Consider the following 20089-nt stretch of genomic DNA (forward strand, 5'->3'; position numbering starts at 1 on the left):
GTCAGGCTATCGAAATCAGTGATTTCTGTGTTCGAACATTGGTATGACCCTTCCCACGCATTTGTTACGAAAGCCGTTGTGGTCTTGGAGCTCTCTTCCGCATCAAACAAATTCTTCGCGTTCCGCAATATTTCGCCCAGAGTGCGAATCTTTTTTCTGTATTTCATATCGGCCCACATTCCCTCCCACCGCTTTAGGAGCTGCATATGCGCCTTGATCCTTGAAGGGTTGGTGGCGTTCATGCGGATGCGGCAAACTCGGCCTCTAGCCGAGTCTGACGCAAACCGTGATTTTTTGCAAACAAAGGGATACGAATCCTGGTATATCTCTTGAATTTGGCATGCTGAAGTTTAGTTTTGCAAGAACAAAGTGTTCTCAAATTCCTGAAATGCGCTACCTGTGGCGCATGTTGCTGCGAAGGTAGCAGGCCTGAAAACAGCAACATTATCAGCGCAGTGCTTGTCAATGAAAGAAGGTGCTGAACTGCTTACCCTATCTCTCTGCTGCTGCTACTGCTCATTATAATCTAGTGTAAAAATGCTAGTATGACGTCATCGCCTGACACCTGCAGGCATCCATTGCTTGAAAACAAAGTTTCATGACCTGAATTTGCACACGCTTTTTGTTCAGCGTTTTGTTGAGTACAGAAGGGTACACCTCAAATCCTGCTGAAGACGTCGACCCCAGCCGCAATTGCAGCAAAGCAGGAGGCCACGAATTGAAGCTTAAGCTGTGTTCACAACTGGTGCGTGGACGCGGTACGCTTGCGGTTCATGCGTGCCCAGATGCGCACTAAGCCTTTCACAAAAAACAGCAATCCGAGTCGTATTTAGCGTGTTTAGCGACACCTTCGAGTACCAATTTTTGGACCCCGCCAGTCAAAGTGACTGCTGGCATGTACGCTGGTACCCCGCCAGTCAGAGTGACTGCTGGCATGAACGCTGGTACCCCACCAGTCAGAGTGACTGCTGGCACGTACGCTGGTACCCCGCCAGTCAGAGCGACTGGCATGTATACTGGTACCCCGCCAGTCAGAGTAACTGCTGACATGTACGCTGGTACCTCGCCAGTCAGAGTGACTGCTGGCATGTACGCTGGTTCCTCGCAAGACAGAGTGACTGCTGGCATGTACGCTGGTACCCCGCCAGTCAGAGTGACTGGTGGCATGTACGCTGGTACCCCGCCAGTCAGAGTGACTGCTGGCATGAACGCTGGTACCCCACCAGTCAGAGTGACTGCTGGCACGTACGCTGGTACCCCGCCAGTCAGAGCGACTGGCATGTATGCTGGTACCCCGCCAGTCAGAGTAACTGCTGACATGTACGCTGGTACCTCGCCAGTCAGAGTGACTGCTGGCATGTACGCTGGTACCCCGCCAGTCAGAGTGACTGCTGGCATGTACGCTGGTACCCCGCCAGTCAGAGTGACTGCTGGCATGTACGCTGATACCCCGCCAGTCAGAGTGACTGCTGGCATGTACGCTGGCACCCCACCAGTCAGAGTGACTGAATGACTTCTGGCATGTACGCTGGTACACGCCTGATACACGCTGAAAATTACAACTACAGATAATTAATAATTGGTTTACAAATCAATTGGCTGGAAAGCCCAGTGCCCTCCCTATGCTTTGCTTTCACCTAGGTAATCATGCTTGTTACTTCAGTTTTCTAATCATCAATTTCTATAAAACTGATAGAAACGTCTTTTCATTATGATTATCAAGTACATCTTTATGTATGTTTGTGCAAAGACGTTTCTATTGGTTGGATAGAAATAGAGGATTTCTTATGGTATGCATACTCCACTGCAGCCACTTCATTACATGGAGATCCCTGCACACACCATTCTCAAATCAAAAAGTCTCTTCGCTGCAAATTACTTATGTCTCAATCATATTTTCTTACAAGAAAACTATGAATTAGCCTCTGGGATATAGCTGATGCTATTACCGCTCTTTAGAGATCGGATAGCTCTAATTCTGCGATGACCATGCCTGGATTTTACCGGAAGCCTGATTGATTATCTTCCAAGCTCTGGGCGTCGAGACCCCCAATATAATGGTCAAAACACAATGATCCCAAGGGACCCATTGGAACTTAATGAGCTGGAGGAGTATGCCCCATGTCCTGGGAAATTGTCAGAGAAACAACCCAGGGGATTAAGAGCAGAGCAGAAGAGTGCGGTTTTTACCGCTCTTTAGCGACGAAATGGCTCTAGTCTAGTGCCATTTTCTGCGGATTCTCAATCTGTCGGAGTGCTTACTCCAAGAGTTGTCATTATTAACGAAGAGCACAGCTTCAAGGGTGTGCTGTAAAAGACGGAAGGTCGTTTGCATCCGCTTTTGTAGATTTTCCCGGGAACTGGAACAGGGGGGTTGAAGTCAGTATCTGCAAAACTTAGACTGCGACAGAAAACAATAGCCTGATCTATGTGTTCGGTTTTCTTTGAACATGCGAGTGAGCGTGCGGACATGTTGGGGCCTGGAGTGGTGAATGGATGTCCAGTAAACGCTGTGATTGATACAGGATCCGCCGCTACATTGTTGTCAGAGGATTTTGCTGACCGCCTACCTAAGGAGCCGGAAAAGGAAATTGGTGCCAACGGACAACCACCGCCGCCCGAGACGAGGAGGACACCGCTCTGGTATTTGACACTGCTCCGCCAGTTGGCATGATGGAAAGGCGAACCACGCGTTCCCGCCATCCGCCCCAGCTGTTTGGGAGTCCTGTGTGCCACTAATGAGTGACTTCAGTGGTACCGACTGGATTGGTTGTGTTCGATATTACAGTTAGTTTTGGAACAATTTTGGTAGGGACTCCAATTTGACCTGCACTCGTGAAGTTAAAATTGTTAGCCATAATCTTAGTTTAATTTATTAAGTTACGTATAACACAAGGGCGTGTTCTTTTCCGTGTAAGCGGGGGGATATGTCGTATCCATACTATTGACACGTGCCTTTCAGGCCTCTACGTGACAATTCTCAGTGGCGGATCCAGGGGGGGTTCCGGGGGTTCCATGGAACCCCCTAAATTTTGCAAAGTGTGCGGCTGAGAAATATCGAAAAATATCATGTGTGCACAAAGGGACGTCCGTCCGATCACAGTCAGTGCAGTCACTGAGTCTAGGAGCACAGACTGTCAGTCAGTGCACTGCATGCGCGTGCGGTAGATCGATACTGTACGGATAGTAGTCTGTAGTCTGTACTGGTGTTCACGTCCGTGATTTACAAACGGACACTGCAGACAACATTGGGTGGTTGTTTCCTTTTTGATCTTTCGAAACGATCCAAACTTACCTCCATTGGCGCTGTCAATCACTGCTGGTCAGGATGGGTGTGGTGTGGTCAGTATTCCTTGGACAAGTTTTTTTGCAGAAGAGAAAGGATGTTCCGAGTACTGACACTCTTCAACGAACTTCGAACCGTACACGTAGAGTTCAAGCTCCTCAGAAGATGAGGGCTCCGACATCCAAGCAAAGTCAGTAATCTCTACCTGCTGCAGCATGCAGTAGTGACTAGTTGTTCCTCCGCAGGAACGGAGTGCTGCGCCAGCGATGTGTTTTAGATGACATTGAAAGGATTGTACCCCGTCGACACTGTTTCGCTGTTGTTGTTTCTGTCACTGAAGTGAAGACGATGCTCTTGTCCTGTGACTATAGAGCATTTCGCATCGTAAAAATGCCAAAAATATCCGAAAGTCCAAATGGACAGGGAAAGTAACTTAGTTGTCATTTCGGCATTCCTGGCTCTTAACGTACCCATGGCTTGCATATTCGATCTTTACAAGAAGTTGAAGGGGTCTTCAATCCCTCGCTGAACCTGTGTGCCAGTCGATTGCATACATGTATATGATGTGTCCGTACTAAAATTTACAATGTAGGGTAAGCAGCAGCATTTGGCCCTGTATACAGGTTTTCCATCGTCCACCATACCACAACTGCGCTCCGACTCAGTCTCCAGCTATGGTGGTGTGCTGTGGCAACATGTTGAGGCCGGTTGGAGAGCGCAGTTGTGGTGTGGTCGATGATGGAAAAATATAAAAATTATTATGTCCGTAGTGTGTTTTAAAAGCATGCGATTCCACTAACACAATCGGATTGTCGTTATTTTACAAGTGTCAACCACACATCTGATTCCATAATATTTTGGCTGTTCAATTTTGGCTCAACCGGAACCCCCCTGTAGAGATCTCTGGATCCGCCCCTGATTCTGCCTTATTTAGGTGTCTAATTATTTATTTATCTCCCGTAAACGGATTCATAATCGCCTTTTCTTTTATGTCTTCACACAAAGCCTGCCGCCTTCCTTATTTGGTATACCCTGTTTTTCCTTAGCTGGCTCCCGCTCTTTATGATACAGTTTATACACATTATTGCTAAGTTTTGGTACACTGCGGCATGCGGGTGTACTATGGTTCCTTATTTGTCCTATAGTTCGTACGGGGGGGGGGGGATCAGCCTCCTGCCCGTAGTTAGATATTATGGCAATTGCCTTTTTCTCTCTCTCTCTTTCTCTCTCTCTCTATCTCTCTCTCTCTCTCTCTCTCCTCTCTCTCTCTCTCTCTCTCTCTCTCTCTCTCTCTCTCTCTCTCTCTCTCTCTCTCTCTCTCTCTCTCTTTCTCTCCCTCTTGCCTTCCGCCTTCAGGCGGAAGCTTCGGCTTTCGTCTCTCTTGCCTTGTGCTCTCATATCATCTCTTGAACTAAGTTGCCTTCGTTGAAGATGTGAGTAAACCTGAACGATGGTGTGAGTGTACGTGTCTGTATAATTATGCCTGAGTGTGTGTGTGTGAGTATGTCTAGGTATATGTGAGTGCGTGCGTAAGAGTAATTCTGTTGGTGGACTCTCTCTCTCCAAGTGGCCACCACTGCACGGCCTTGTAAGAAGATTTAGTAAGTTAGTTATGTCGACGACCGCAGCCTCTAGTCTAACCCCGGGCCGACCGGATACGATACATGACCAGACCGGTAACATACCGAGTGTGCAATTCTGGCGCCAGAATTAGAGAAATTCCGCCCTCTCTTCAGAATTGACGGAATTGGATAAAATCAATTCTAACGACGGAATTTGTCAGCTTTTGTGTAATAGAACTGTGCATCAACAATAACTAATTCTAGAATTGACGGAAATGCGTGTAATCGAAACCGCCCTATATGTATGTGTGACCCCTGCATCGTGTGTTCCGCGAAAGCGGCTGCCGTATTTACGCTTTTTGCCTCCGCTACCTAAGGCCCCGGTCACACATGCACTTTTTTTGGTGGTTCCGCCAAAGCGTAACTTACGCTTCCGCCGTTGCCTCGGCAACGGCGGAGGCGTAAGTTACGCTTTGGCGGAAAGTTTGGATTTCGCTACGCCAAAAAAATGCGAGCGGACCCTCCGCTTTCGCGGATCCGCTTTGGCGGAACCAGCATGGTGATGGCTTTGGAGTTTGGTGTGCTACTTCTGCACTGAGTTCTGGTGTTGTTTGGTTGCCGTTTGGTATTCAGTTTTCATATTGTTCTTCTTTGCCAATGAACTGTACGTTCTGGAGATCTCGCAAGCAATACTGCATCGTTATGAGTGGATAGTTGGTGAGGGAATAACTCCGAATCCGTCTCCCAACGAGTCATTGGCCCCGATCGCGGACGATCTCCAACTCTCTCCTTCTCTCTCCAAGCAATACGTCCACAAGAGTATGCAACACTAGGACTGCAACCAGGGAGTAGTAGAGTACTCTGCCACACCCTCACTGCAGCTGCAGGCATCCACGCAGTCGCTGGGTCGATGATGGATCATGGAGGAGGCAACGACACCCTGCTATAAAACTATTTGAATTTGATATTGATGTAAACTAAACTAATATTCAAATACACCCGTGCTGGGCCGCAGTGAATGTGCCCCAAATCCACGAGTGTACTTGACATGAGACATTCAGCAGCCTGTCAGCGATCCACGATAGCTCTACTTGTACAAGCGAAGGTCGCTTCAACTCGGACAAGAACATCTAAAATTTCATAGGACGTGCTGCATTTGCATTCTCTCCGCCAAAGCGGAGCGTTGAGAAGCACAGTAGTCTACATGTATGTGTGACCGCTGCATCGTGTGGTCCGCCAAAGCGGCTGCGGTAGTTCCGCTTTCCGCCTCCGCAAAAGCGGTGCAAGCTTTTCATGTGTGACCGCGGCCTTAGGCCCCGGTCACACATGCACTTTTTTTGGCGGTTCCGCTAAAGCGTCACTTACGCTTCCACCGTTGCCTCGGCAACGGCGGAGACCTTAGTTACGCTCTGGCGGAAAGTTTGGATTTCGCTACGCCAAAAAAAATGCGAGCGGAAGCTCCGCTTTCGCAGATCCGCTTTGGCGGATACTGCATGGTGATGGCTTTGGAGTTTGGTGTCCTACTTCTGCACTGAGTTTCTGGTGTTGTTTGGTCGCCGTTTGGTATTCAGTTTTCATATTGTTCTTCTTTGCCAATGAACTGTACGTTCTGGAGATCCGGCAAACAATACTGCATCGTTATGAGTGGATACTCATAGTTGGTGAAGGAATCCGTCTCCCAACTCATTGGCCCCGATCGTGGACGATCTCCAACTCTCTCCTTCTCTCTCCAAGCAATACGTCCACCAGAGTATGCAACATTAGGACTGCAACCAGGGAGTAGTAGAGTACTCTGCCACACCCTCACTGCAACTGCCGGCATCCGCGCAGTCGCTGGGTCGATGATGGATCATGGAGGAGGCAACGACACCCTGCTATACAACTATAATAAATTTTGATATTGATGTAAACTAAACTATTTTTCAAATACACCCGTACTGGGCCGCAGTGAATGTGCCCCAAATCCACGAGTGTACTTGACAGGAGACATTCAGCAGGCTGTCAGCGATCCACGATAGCTCTACTTGTACAAGCAAAGGTCGCTTAAATTCGGACAAGAACATCTAAAAATTTAATAGGACATGCTGCATTTGCATTCCCTCCTCCAAAGCGGAGCGTTGAGCTATAATAGACCGATCCCCTTATTATACTGGGTTCGAGCACGGGGGCAACCTCACTCGCGATCGAGCTAGTTTTTGAACGTGACAGCATCTTTGACAGTACTGTGTTTCAGGTTTGTTTTGGAATGTCTTCTGCTTAGTTCAAGTGGTTTGCGATGGCTTCGAGCGGTGCTGAACCTCCTGCTGGTAGCGAGCAGAGTCTTCGAGAGAGACATGGACTGTGATGCAGCTGCAGGATTTTTTCAAGGCGCGGGAGAGAACGATCTCGGGCCACAAACAGGAGTTACTCCAGAGGTGAGTTTTTTTGTTGGTATTATTCGAATCGCGAATCGTGTTGTGAGATTTATTTTGTGCCTAGGCTACAGCAGACCGTATTTCTTTCTCCTTGAGATCGGTGCTGAAGATAATAGTAACCTTTTTCTGGTCTGCCTTTTCCTCTCCAGAGCCATCTTCTATGAAGGTAACCGTGGTGCTGCGAAGTCACCAAGTCGCGATCGCGATCAGCAGCCCTGAAGTGGAAAAATCGATTTTCCAATGATCTGGTTGGACATCAGCCACTAAAGTACTTCTGATTTGCCTGTAGTGACAACAGCAGCCATCCTTGGACACCTTGCAAAGACAGGAAAAGCCACTGGTGGAAGCGACTGCTATGAGGTGACGATAGCAGTGGTGATCGCTGTTTTGTCAAGTCGAAGGGCTAGCCAACCCAGAGGAAGCATAAAAAAAAAACGATGAGCAGTGCGTGGTATTTGTTGAGCGTGAAGAGCTAGAGGAGGACAGTGCAAACACATGGAAGGAGTGGATGGTGTTTGAAGTGCTGTGTGCCGGCTGGTGGTGATGGTGGTCTTTGTAAGCATGTATTCGTGCTGCTTCTTGTGCTGGAACACTTCTCGCCCAGGAAGGCAGATTGCGTGCTCCTTGGCCCGCAGTCGGCAATGGGGCATTTGTTCCAGGAACATTACCCCAGAGCCAGTGATGAGTCGTACCTTTGAAAGATCGAAGCTTGCTGTTAATCGCAAGCGTAGCGCAGTGGATTGCTCCCTCTTCGAAGTACGATGGCCAAAGCTTGCCGCTGTCTGCAACAAAGTGTGTGTGCGGTTCTTTCGAACCTATGAGTATGAATATACCCCCCCCCCCTCTCTCTCTCTCTTAGGAAGACTGCATGTTCAGAGTGAACTATTTTCTAGTATATTTAATGTGAGACGGGCTGTTTACGCCCAAGATCAAGATACAGTTTTTTTCTGTTTCTATACCTTCCTAATAAAATACATTGTGACAGAGCTTTCGGTCATACTCCGCTGTACTACATCCTCAACCCGCCACCACCATGCGCTCTTGGCCGAACTAATGCACGAAGCATAAACACACCAGCACAGCAAGGACACTTCCGTTGACAGATATTGTTTACGCCTCAAGACAGCTGTTTCGTTTCTTCGAGCTCATCGTTAGAGGAGGATAGTAGCAGGATATTAATGATGATATAATATAAGATGATAGACGGTTTATGGTCCGATATTGATGATTGGAGATCTAAGAAAGCAATGACAGTGATTGCGAAATGGATAATATTATCATGATTATATGCCAGTCTGGTAATGCGTTGTACTGGTGGACAGTATTGAAATCATCACTGCATTCGATGCAAATATTGGTATACCTTGGTTTCAGTATTGGAAAAAAAGAGTAAGAGAACCTGGTTGATTTGGTTGCATCTGCGACTGGCTACTGGGTGTTGTGATCAGCAATGTTACCATGGGAGAAAATACGAGCGCAAGGATCTGTTGGGTCTTGTTGTGCCGTGCCGGTGCGAGAACCCTAAGTGCATGGCAAAATAGAACTGTTTCATCCACAATGCAGAATGTCTTGCGGTGCATGGCATCGATGACTGAACATCTCGCCAGCTCGCCCAAATGGGGATCATGCCCAAACGGAGGAACAAGACATCTTTCCAGCTCAGCTAGCTATATACCGTGAAACGGATGATTAACTTGTGCCACGCATGCCAGCTTCTGTTCCATTCGGCCCAGGCTTAGACACATCAATGCCAATAGCAGCTGATCCTCCATTACATGCTCATTGGCGATTTACGGCCACCTCCAACTGTATCCGCCGTCCCTCAGTTTCCGTCTTCGCAGATCTGGCGCGGCGCAGTACATTTTCTCGGCTAGGCTCAAAGAAGTCCCACAGAGCAGTCCAAACACCTGAAGGCAAACCAGTCAGAAACTGGAGCGGCTCAGAGTCTTTCTTTATGTTACTGTACGTAAGCTGTTTTTCGGCTTTCTTCACCCCAGTCCTCACATCGTCCAACTGCTCCACGAGACTCTGTACACGAGCTCTACTTGCTGCCAGCTCCTGATGCAGATGCTGCACTTCCATTACAGGACCAAACTGCACTAAGCCAGCTTCCTTTCCAACTCAAAGTACCGTTGCCTCTCAGCAAAATACTGGTTTGGGAGCATGGGGAGCTCGTGATGCAGACGCTGCACTTCCATGACCGAACTGCACTAGGCTCAGCAAATACTGTTTTGCGAGCATGGGGAGCAGGGCGTCCAGACTCCATTCTCTTGCGAAAAGCAAACCTGGTACCGTAGGACAGCTGTTCGGGTTCCTGGACTCATCCTGCCCTTGTAGAGCTGGGCAAAACGATTTCGATTTCGGGATCGAAATGATCGCTGCAACTATTCAGAGTGACCCTAAAACTACGCCCTTCCTCACGGGGCATAGCCTGGATCCGCTGCTCCAGGCCGCTGTGGCTCCACACGAGGAAAGGAGTGAAATGACTTGTTTGCATCGTCCTCCTGTTCTGACAGTGAGGAACGCAGCAATGATCCTGAGAAGGCATCCTGAAGTCGTAAAAAGGAAGACGTCTGAACAAAAACAAAACAGCTCAAATCAAAAGTCCTTGTGACATTTTTTGTAGACAGGCTTGCACTGCATGTAGATTTCGCGTGCTCTGCACTTCGCATGCGAGAAGTCGCGCACGGCCGAGGTGAGGTTGGTCGCGTGTGTGCAGCAGGATCCCACGCGACTGCGGAGTTGCCCCCTTGCTCGAACCCAGACAATAATAAGGGGATCGGTCTATTGAGGAGCACAGTAGTTTACCATGTATGTGTGAACGCTGCATCGTGTGTTCCGCCAAAGCGGCTGCCGTAGTTACGCTTTTCATGTGTGACCGCTGCATCGTGTGTTCCGCCAAAGCGGCTGCGGTAGTTACGCTTTTCATGTGTGACCGCTGCATCGTTTGTTCCGCCAAAGCGGCTGCCGTAGTTACGCTTTTCATGTGTGACCGCTGCATCGTGTGTTCCGCCAAAGCGGCTGCGGTAATTACGCTTTTCATGTGTGACCGCGGCCTACACACGGTACAAAACCGCATACAACTTACAAGCATCATGGTCTTTGAAGTGGGCATGAAAACATGCGCGAAAAGTGAAATATCACATCAACGTTCGAAGCCATCCCGGAGCGACTTTGAAGGCGGCTTTGAAAGCGGATTTCGGCTTTTAATTTTCAGGCAAGACGAACCGAGTGGTTTGGTGTGTCGAATGCGCAGAGTTTTGGTTAGTTTTTGGAGAATCCGGTACCATGCCTCGAGTGGTCTTTTCTGCCAAGGTAAAGCTACGGCTGATAGAACTATGGGGAAAATACGAGCGAGAAAATGGAACTATGATTAAAAGAGCTGTTGCCGAGAAGAGCATTGCAGATGAGCTGAATCTGTGCGCAAAGCAGCTATCCGGAGGTGATCAGGAAACAGGAAATGATATACACGGCCGCTAGGGTTCACAACTCCAGCACACTCAGAGGAATACACCAGTTGTGAAGGCGTTCCACCGAGATCATACTAGCGGACCAAGAAATAGGATTTTTGAAATATTGAGCCAAGTGCCGCACGGAACAAGTGCGCTCAGCCATGCAGAAATCAAAATTCCCGCTCTTCGCCATGGGTCACGCGGGTCACTTTTTACGTTTTTGGCATGCACTGCATTTGACTGTGTGAATGCACAGGCGTTGCAAGTGGTTTGTACAGTCATGTAAACGCGAATTTTTGTACCGGGTGTGAATGCAGCCTTAAAAGCGATGCAAACTTTTCATGTGTGACCGCGGCCTTAGTGGAGGCCCAACTGTGGAAAGGAGTAGCCTCAGTCAGCATGATCAAAACGCGACGCAGCTCACCAGATCAAGGTGTGGGTCCTCTTCCGGTGCCGAAAGGCAGGCTCACGCCCCTACATGGCTACTTCCCATTGTCTAACCCCCAAGACAATTATGTAGCCGACTGGCCGAAATTAAAAAAAGAAAGCGAGCGGCTCAGGATGAATGACTGAATGCTGCAATGTACTGTCGCGGACATGGAAATCCAGTCGATTGACCAGGTCCGGAGCCCTCAGCGCGTACAGAACGTCGTCGTTGCATGCAGCGCCCATGTTATTGTTGAAACGATGCGACCAGCAGCAGCGCGTAATAAAGCATGCAATGGCTGCATGGCCAGCGCCCTGGGGCCGCTAGCTAGCTAGACGTGCGACTGGATTTCCATGTCCACGACAGTACATGCATGATGATGATGTGTTGTGTAGAATGCTGCTGTGGATGCCAGCCTTTTTACGCCTTTGGCTTTGCCTTTGGCCTTGGCTGTAGCTACCAGGGAGTAGAAAAATACATACATGTACGTATTTTACTACTCCATGGTAGCTACTGCCTGTAAAAAAAGGATCTCATTTCCCCTGCACTGCCTTGCATGCTTCTACTACGCGATCTAGCCCGGCTGTGTACCACGTGACGTGTACGTGGGTGAACAAACAGGGCTATTGTAGGGTCTACATAATCATTTTAGTACAGGCGACATCGCTCACTAGCACTGTTGCATGTGATGACACTAGAACAGCTAGTCCGCCTCTGCTCTGGCGACACAGACTGTCGGCTTCATTTCGGAGTTGGTGTGGGAGCATCAGCAGAAAGATCGGCCCGCAATGATTATGTAGACCTACATATGGATGTACACCGTACTACACGAGTAGCACTGTACTTTTGTAGTGTGGAGCAGACAGTAGAATCTGATGTCATGTTGTACAGTCATGTACATAATCTACGCGTAAATCTACAACTTTTGCCAGATCAGACAGATGAATGAAGCCACAGAGCTCTGGCCGCTGGAGCGTGCAGCGAACGTGTAGAGAGGATCTTGGACTGCTGCACCATTCGCGCTTCAGTTGAATGCGGAATCTGTTTTGTTCTTGCTCGTTGCCGTCTGTGGGTGTTCTGGGCGGATGCGTGTTCTGCTTGCGGCCCTTCATATTGTTATTTTCTGGGAGTTTGAGTGACGCTCCGTCGCAATCTGGTTGCGGAAGTGAAGCGCTTTCGTTCGTTATCTGCCCATCGGCATGTGTCGTTCAGATTTGTGGGACTACCAATCGTTCGGGTCAAAGTTACCAGAATAGCGGACGCCGGACAGGAACCACCCAGCCGTTATCGGGAGCAGGTACTTCTCCCTGGCTTGAAGTCAGGTAAGCATCTCCCATTCAGTCCCCAAGTTTCACTGAATGTCTGCGCTGAGTTCGAGTTGCACAGCAGCCCTAACCCGTAACGATTTATTGGAAAAGGATTCTGCTGATGTACAGTACTCCGTGTCGTGTGCTCACATTTGTCCGCATGGTATTGTATTGTTCGTAGTGAAGCGCAGCAACGGCAATTCAAACGCGAAGGTATTTTCGGCTGCTGCAATATCCACTCACTCTCAATCCGTGTGCTTTACAAGCAGAGAAAATTAGTCGATAAATATGGTGGTAAAGACACACCTGGCAATATGGCGGTAAACACACGCCTGCCCACACACGCTCTCTAGGCTGCAAAGTTCTGGCACAGAGCTCTCCTTCTCACCACTACCACCATCAGTTCGCGCCTGGCGCCTGGTCGATGCATGGCTGGCGGTATCCGGCATAGCACTGCAGGCTGGTACATCAAGTAGCGCATGGCACATAGATGATGACACAGCAACGACATAGCTCGATTGCGACGTACGTTTCGTCCCCGCTGGACTCATCAGGCAATCTTCTTCTTGGATGTCTTTGACTCGGGAGAATGAAATTCAAGGCACCACTGCAGCTGTACTTATGGTTGATAAATATGGTGGTAAAGACACACCTGGCAATATGGCGGTAAACATACCGCCAGCCATGCATCGACCAGGCGCCAGGCGCGAACTGATGGTGGTGGTGGTGAGAAGGAGAGCTCTGTGCCAGAACTTTGCAGCCTAGAGAGCGTGTGTGGGCAGGCGTGTGTTTACCGCCATATTGCCAGGTGTGTCTTTACCACCATATTTATCAACCATAAGTACAGCTGCAGTGGTGTCTTGAATTTCATTCTCCCGAAAATTAGTCGATGAATAATTTCGTCAAATTCCAAAGAAAGGACTTCTTCCAATCGGAAACGGTGACCATTCAGCAGAAAAAACAAAATTTCACATGTACATGGTTGTGGCTCATGAGTGCACAATTAGTTACAGGGCTGCCACACTTGGAGGGAGAAAAATATGACGGGGGTGCTGGGGTGTCCCCCGCGGGGGTGCAGGAGGCAGGGCCCCCTTGGTGAAAATGTTAAGGAAAATGGCTTGCTGTTGGGGCCCCAGAACTCATTTTTAACTGTCCAGGACACGCACTACAACCATGTCAATTATGAATTAATGGCCAACTGGACTAAAAAGCGCTCAAAATATAATAATCGGTTGTCCCTCTTTGTGAACAAAATCGGTCGCTTTGTCGGACAGGCGATCAAAAATCGGAGTAAGTGGCAGCCCTGAGTTATATTCATTGCCATTTTTTCGACTATTGTCTCCTCGTAGGTTATGGAAATACTTTGATCCGATCTCTTTGTCATTTTAGGGGAAAATGCCTATCTGTGTGCTCTTTGACCGACTGAGCACATGATAATGACGTTGTTGGCTGAGGTTTGAATCGCCTCGAAAAGAGCTTTCTGTGATAGAGGAGAGTGGAATGGCATTGATGGTGGATGTTTCTCGCATATTGGGCTTGGGGTGGACTTTGCTGTAATCCCGCACCTGATTCGTGGCAGCTAGTTGATGGAGTCTGGTATCCTGGCGTTTCTCTCGCCAGGAGCTTTCCAAAGAGCCCAAGATTGTGGAAATGCATTGAAGGAGGTCAAAGTTATAGCCTGCTGAAGGTGTAAATTGTGCAGAAAATTTAAATTCTGCTGCATTCTGTGCTGGAAATCAGTACATAAAGGGATATTTATTTATTTTTGCTTCGTTTTTGTTTCCCTACCATGGCTGGCTACCGCCCCCTCCCTCCATATTGGCCTATATTCTCAGGCCACGGGAAGGTGAAATAAAAATAAATAAAAAATAACTGATGCAGCATGCCTGGTGTGCAACAATACCATACCAGTAAAGAAGCTGGTTAAAAAGTGAAATAGGGCTTTCAACGCAAGGATCATAACGTGAAGCAAGTTGGTAGGATGAGTATGTATGCGAAGTGTATGGAAGGAATGCATGCAAGGAGAGAGTGCATGTTCCAATACCACGTTATGTGTGCGAACAATTGGACAAGCTAGCACCACAGCATAATAATAATTACTCCGTAAAATGTACCTGACCTGTCAGTGTGTCAGTGATCAAACCCCGTGTTATGTATGAAAAAAATGAAAATCTAGCACCATACACCCTAACTACTCGATTCAGCCTCTGGGAAATCCAGATAATTAATAATTGGTTTACAAATCAATTGGCTGGAAATCCCAGTGCCCTCGGTATGCTTTGCTTTCACGTAGGTCATCATGCTTCTTACTTCAGTTTCCTAATCTTCAATTTCTATAAAACTGATAGAAACGTCTTTTCAATATGATTATCAAGTACATCTTTATGTATGTTTTTTGCAAAGACGTTTCTATTAGTTGCATAGAAATAGAGGATTTCTTATGGTATGCAAGCTCCACTGCACAACACAGCACTCCACAGCAAACGCGACGCAGCTCACCAGATAAAGGTGTGGGTCCTCTTCCGGTGCCGAAAGGCGGGCTCACGCCCCTACATAGCTACTTCCCATTGTCTAACCCCCACCAAAAAACCCATTGTTGGGCTTGGTGTGGGCTGTGCAGCATTTCCGTTGCTACCTGCTTGGTAGAAAATTTGAATTTGTTATATGCACAGCGACCATTCTCTGGAACATTTGGCTAACTTTCAACATCCACCGGCGATTGTGTCTCGCTGGCTGGAATTTTTGTCTGAATGTGAGTTCACCACATTGTACAGGGCAGGTCGATCACACGCTAACGCTGATGCACTGTCACGCCACCCTGATGCTCCGACGACGCTGTTCGTAGGGGCCGTGAATAACGACGTTGGCAACATCCCCACACCCCTCATCCGCCGTTTCAACTGGTAGTGGTCAAGATGGGAAACGGAACAGGAGAAGGACCGAGATCTCGCCCAAGTTGTGTCCTGGCCAGGTATGGACTCTCCGCCTTGCCCGCAGGACATGATGGGTAGCAGTCCTGAGGTACGTATTTTGTGGAAAAATCATGAAATGCTGGTTCATCATGAGGGGGTGTTGTGCCGTCGTTGGGAGGACCCCTGCTCCAGTAAGCCATCTATCTTGCAAGTCGTAGTTCCCCGACATTTACGTTCTTTGGTTGTGCAAGAGTATCATGACCAGGGGGGGGGGGGGGACATACGGGTTCTACACCCCTGCAGAAGAAACTGACGCAACAATTTCACTGGGTAGGCATGAAGAAAGATGTCTTAGATTCGGTTGCAAGTTGTTCTTCCTGTAGCCAGTCGAAACGTCCCGTAGGCAGAGGGTCTGGCGCTCCACCACAGTCTTCCTGGACGGGGTATCCTTTTGAGCGAGTAGCAACGGATTTGATCCCCAATTTACCGGAGACAGCGGAAGGGAACCGCCATATTTTGGTTGTAGTGGACTATTGCCCCTGATCGGTTGCATACCGATCAGGGCAAAAACTTTGATGGCTCTTTGTTTCGCAGTGTTTGCTTTCTGCTTGGCAAAGATAAGACCAGGACAACTGCGTACCATCCACAGAGTGGCGGTCTGCTTGAAAGATTCAACCAGACGCTTGAGCGTGGCCTGGCGCACTATGTCTGCAGGAATCATCGAGATTGGGACATCAAGTTGCCAGCCTTCTTGATGAGATACCGCTCGACGCCGCAGACTAGTACCGGCTACAGTCCAAGCTATCTACTCTTTGGTCGGGAGTAATGCCTACCTCAAGACTTGGCATTTAGATTACCGCCAGGAGAAGCATCCGCAGAATCGTCACAGCCGGAATTTGTGAGTGCTCTCCGCCGACGCCTGGAGGACGCTCATGCGCAGGTCCGGGAACACCTGGGCAACGTGCACCGTTATCAAGCGCATATCCGTGATCGCTACGCTAAGGCCGTGACGTTTGCAGCAGGTAACGCAGTGTGGCTTCTGGTGCCAGCTACACCGACGGGTATAACCGCCAAGTTTGCTAGACTTTGGCACGGATCGTACCTAGTCGAGGAGAAGCTCTCAGCCGTCACCTACCGCATCAAACTGTCTGAGCCCACGGCACGTCGGCTGATAGTGCACGTCAACCGGCTGAAAAGTTGCCATCATCGACCGAGTCGGCTGCAGGAGGTTCACGAGCAAGATGAGTCGGACCCACCGCAGCCCATGGCATCCACCCTGACTCCGTCCTACCAGCCTGATGCCACTGATACCGCCGCCCGAGACGAGGAGGACACCGCTCGGGTATTTGGCAGTGCTCCGCCAGTTGGCGTGATGGAAAGGCGAACTCCGCGTTCCCGCCATCCACCCCAGCTGTTTGGGAGTCCTGTGTGGCACGAGTAAGTGACCTCAGTGGTATTGACTGGATTAGTGGTGTTCGATATTACAGTAAGTCTTTGAACAGATTTTGATAAGAACTCCAATTTGACCTGCACTCGTTTAGTTAAATTGTTAGCCATAATCTTAGTCTAATTTATAACGTTGCTCACGAGGACATGTTCTTTTCCGTGTAAGCAGGGGGATATGTCGTATCCATACTATTGACACGTGCCTTTTAGGCCTCTACGTGACAAGTCTGCCTTATTTAGGTGTCTAATTATTTATCTATCTCCCATAAACGGGTTCATAATCGTCTATATTTTATGTCTTCACGCAAGGCCTGGGGCCTTCCTTATTTGGTACACGCTGTTATTTCCCCACCTAGCTCCCGCTCTTTATGCAACAGTTTGTACACATATTTACTACGGTTTGATACGCTATTGCATGCGGGACCAGCAATCTGGTGGCCATGGACTTCCATGGCCGCAATTGGATAGTATTGCCATCACCTTCCTTTTCTCTCTATCTTGCCTTGTGCTCTTCATTATCTTCTCTTGAACTGAGTTACATGTACCCTCCTGTGAAGATGTGAGTAAACCTGAACGCTGGTCTGAGTGTACGTGTCTGTATATGCCTGAGTGTGTGTGTATGAGAGTATGTCTAGGTATATGTGCGTGCGTGCGTAAGAGTAGTTCTGTTGGTGGGACTATCTCCAAGTGGCCACCACTGCACGGCCTTGTAATGTGAAGGTTTATTAGTAAGTAGTTCATGTCAAACCGCAGCCGTGGGGGCCAACCCCGGGGCCGACCGGATACGACACATGTAGTAGCCGACTGGCCGAAATTTTTAAAAAACGTGGCGAGCGTCTCAGGATGAATGAGTAAAATGTGCTAGTACTTGCATGATGATGATGTGTTGTGTAGAGTGCTGCTGTGGATGACAGCCTTTTTACGCATTTGCCTTTGGCCTTGAACTGGCTGTAGCTACTGCCTGTAAAAAAAAGGATCTCATTTCCTCTGCCCTGCATTGCGTCTACTACGATCTAGCCCGGCTGTGTACCACATGACGTGTAAGTGTGTGAACAGACAAGCCTAGCGTCTACATAATGATAATAGTGCACTGTACAGGCGACATCGATCACTGTTGCATTATTATTATTATTATTATTAAATTTTTTAAATTTTTTTTTTGATAGGGCAATCCCCACAGGCCTAAGGCCTTTTGACAGGGTACCCTAAAAATGAAGAACAGAATTACGGAAGGTATGCAAAGGAAGAACTTGAGCGGACCTCCGCTGGGAGGGCATTCCAGCGGTCAGAGCCAAGGAAAGTGACAGAAAATAAACCATAGCGACGTTTGGCTGTCGGAAGAGCAAGGGAAGAGGACACTTGAGAGCGGGTGCGAGAACTAGTGCAGGTAGAATTAGAGCGGAGACAGAAACAGTTAGCAACAAAGACACTAGCCAGATCATGAAGCGCACGGTACGTTAGAACGTACAGCTTGAATTGGTACCTGACAGACAAGGGAATGATATGGTAGCGGGCAAGAACAAGGGAGACATCAGATAGGCGGGGCATGCAAAATACAATACGCAGCGCTCTATTACTAAGTCGGACAACACGGTCATGGAGGGAGGCAGAAAGGCAGTGAGCAAAGGAATTAGAGCCATACTCAAGTATGGACTGAATGGAACAGATGTAGAAAGCCCTCTTAGCATCGATCGTTAAAATAATGGTCTCGGACCTTTCTAAACATTCCTAACTTACAGCCTATTTTACGTTCTAATTGTGCAATGTGAACTCCAAAGGAGAGATGTTCGTCAAGAACTATACCGAGGTATTTCACGTGTGCACTAGGGGTGATGGTGACATCTTCAATCTGAACGTTGACATCGGGGTCAAGAGGTTTCGACTTTGGCCTGAACACAACAAGCTGGGTTTTCGAGGAGTTCAACATAAGACCTCTCGTTGCCAAGAATTCCTTTACTTTGATGATGTCCTCTGTGAGGTCTTTGCATAAGTTCTGGACATTCTTCCCCGCCCTGTATAAAGACACATCATCTGCGTATTGACGGGCTTTGCAGTGTTTGGGCACAGCGGGGAGTTTCCTCACGGACAAGTTAAATAGAAACGGCCCTAAAACAGAGCCTTGTGGAACGCCTCTGTTGCTTGTGTATGGTTGCCCTTGTTGAGTCTTAGTGACCACGCACTGCTGTCTGTTTGTAAGGTAGCTGTGAAACCATTGCAGAGCGACTCCGCCAATACCAATCTCAAGTAGTTCTTGAAGTAACATGTTGTGGTTGACAGTGTCAAAGGCCTTTGACATATCAAGGAAGGCAGCCACTACGTAGTCACCCTTGTCCAAGGCGAGCATCCAATCGTTGGTAACACAAGTCAGCAAGTCTTCGCAGGAGTGGCCTCTGCGGTAGGCGAATTGCTCTGCAGGGAGATGTTGCAGTGCGGGTGGTGCATTCTGGATGTAGCGTATGAGTTGATCATGCACTATGTGCTCAAGTAACTTTGACATATGGGGGAGCAGTGATATTGGTCTGTAGTTGGAGGAGACCGACTTATCACCGCGCTTGTGGATGGGGCAAACATGGGCTGACTTGTATGGAGCTGGGAATTCACCAGACGTCAGAGATTCAGATAACAACTTGGATAGTGAGGGAGCGATCTCATCGTTGATTAACTTGTAAGCAGCAACTGGAACATTGTCTGGTCCGGTGGCTTTACGGCTTTTCATGCGTTGGATGTAGTATTGCACTTCCGGAACACTGACTGATGAAAACTGAGCTAATGAGTATTCAGGTAGAGGGCCGTGGGGCATGCAAGGTGCACTATCAGAAATCGAGGGATCGTTCACGACTTTCGCAAATGTCTTTGTGATGTCGGAGACATTAGCAGCAGGTTCCTGATTTGCTTTAGCTCTGCCAAGTAGATTGTTTATAATACCCCACTGTTCTCTTGGGTGGCCTCTGTGGCAGACAAGTTGTTCTTGGAAGTATGTCGACCGTTTCTTTCTAGTTAGGTATTTGCATTGCCTGCGAAGTGCTCTAAACTGTTGTACGAGATCTGACTGGTCTGGGTGTCTGAGCATTGCACGGTGCGCCCGTTTGCGCTTAAACAATAGAAGGCGGAGTTCATCATCCATCCATGGGGCTGGAGCGTATGCTTTCTTGATATTCACACGTTTAACAGGGCAATGCTCGTCTAGTGCACCCTGAACTGCAGTCTGCCAATGTACAATGCGTGTGTTTAGAGACTCTGGCGGTGAGGCACTAGCGTGGTGGGACAGGTTGCACATTTTCTC

The 20089-nt window shown here is 48.5% G+C and overlaps 1 protein-coding gene and 1 long non-coding RNA gene across 2 annotated transcripts in view; both read left to right on the forward strand.

Moving 5' to 3' along the window:
• The first annotated feature begins 7168 nt into the window (after positions 1-7168).
• On the forward strand, positions 7169-8660 carry LOC135829729 (uncharacterized). Its single transcript, XR_010555898.1, has 2 exons — positions 7169-7262; positions 7412-8660. It is a non-coding gene; the product is annotated as an uncharacterized LOC135829729 (long non-coding RNA).
• Positions 8661-12130: 3470 nt separating this feature from the next.
• Positions 12131-20089, forward strand: part of LOC135829113 (serine/threonine-protein phosphatase 6 regulatory ankyrin repeat subunit A-like) — a 209565-nt gene continuing 201606 nt past the window's right edge. The window contains exon 1 of the mRNA XM_065341520.1: positions 12131-12463. The gene's annotated coding sequence lies outside the window, so the exon portion shown is untranslated. The remainder of the gene's footprint in view (positions 12464-20089) is intronic.

This window comes from Sycon ciliatum, chromosome 13 (assembly GCF_964019385.1).
Source record: "Sycon ciliatum chromosome 13, ocSycCili1.1, whole genome shotgun sequence".
Lineage (NCBI taxonomy): Eukaryota > Metazoa > Porifera > Calcarea > Leucosolenida > Sycettidae > Sycon > Sycon ciliatum.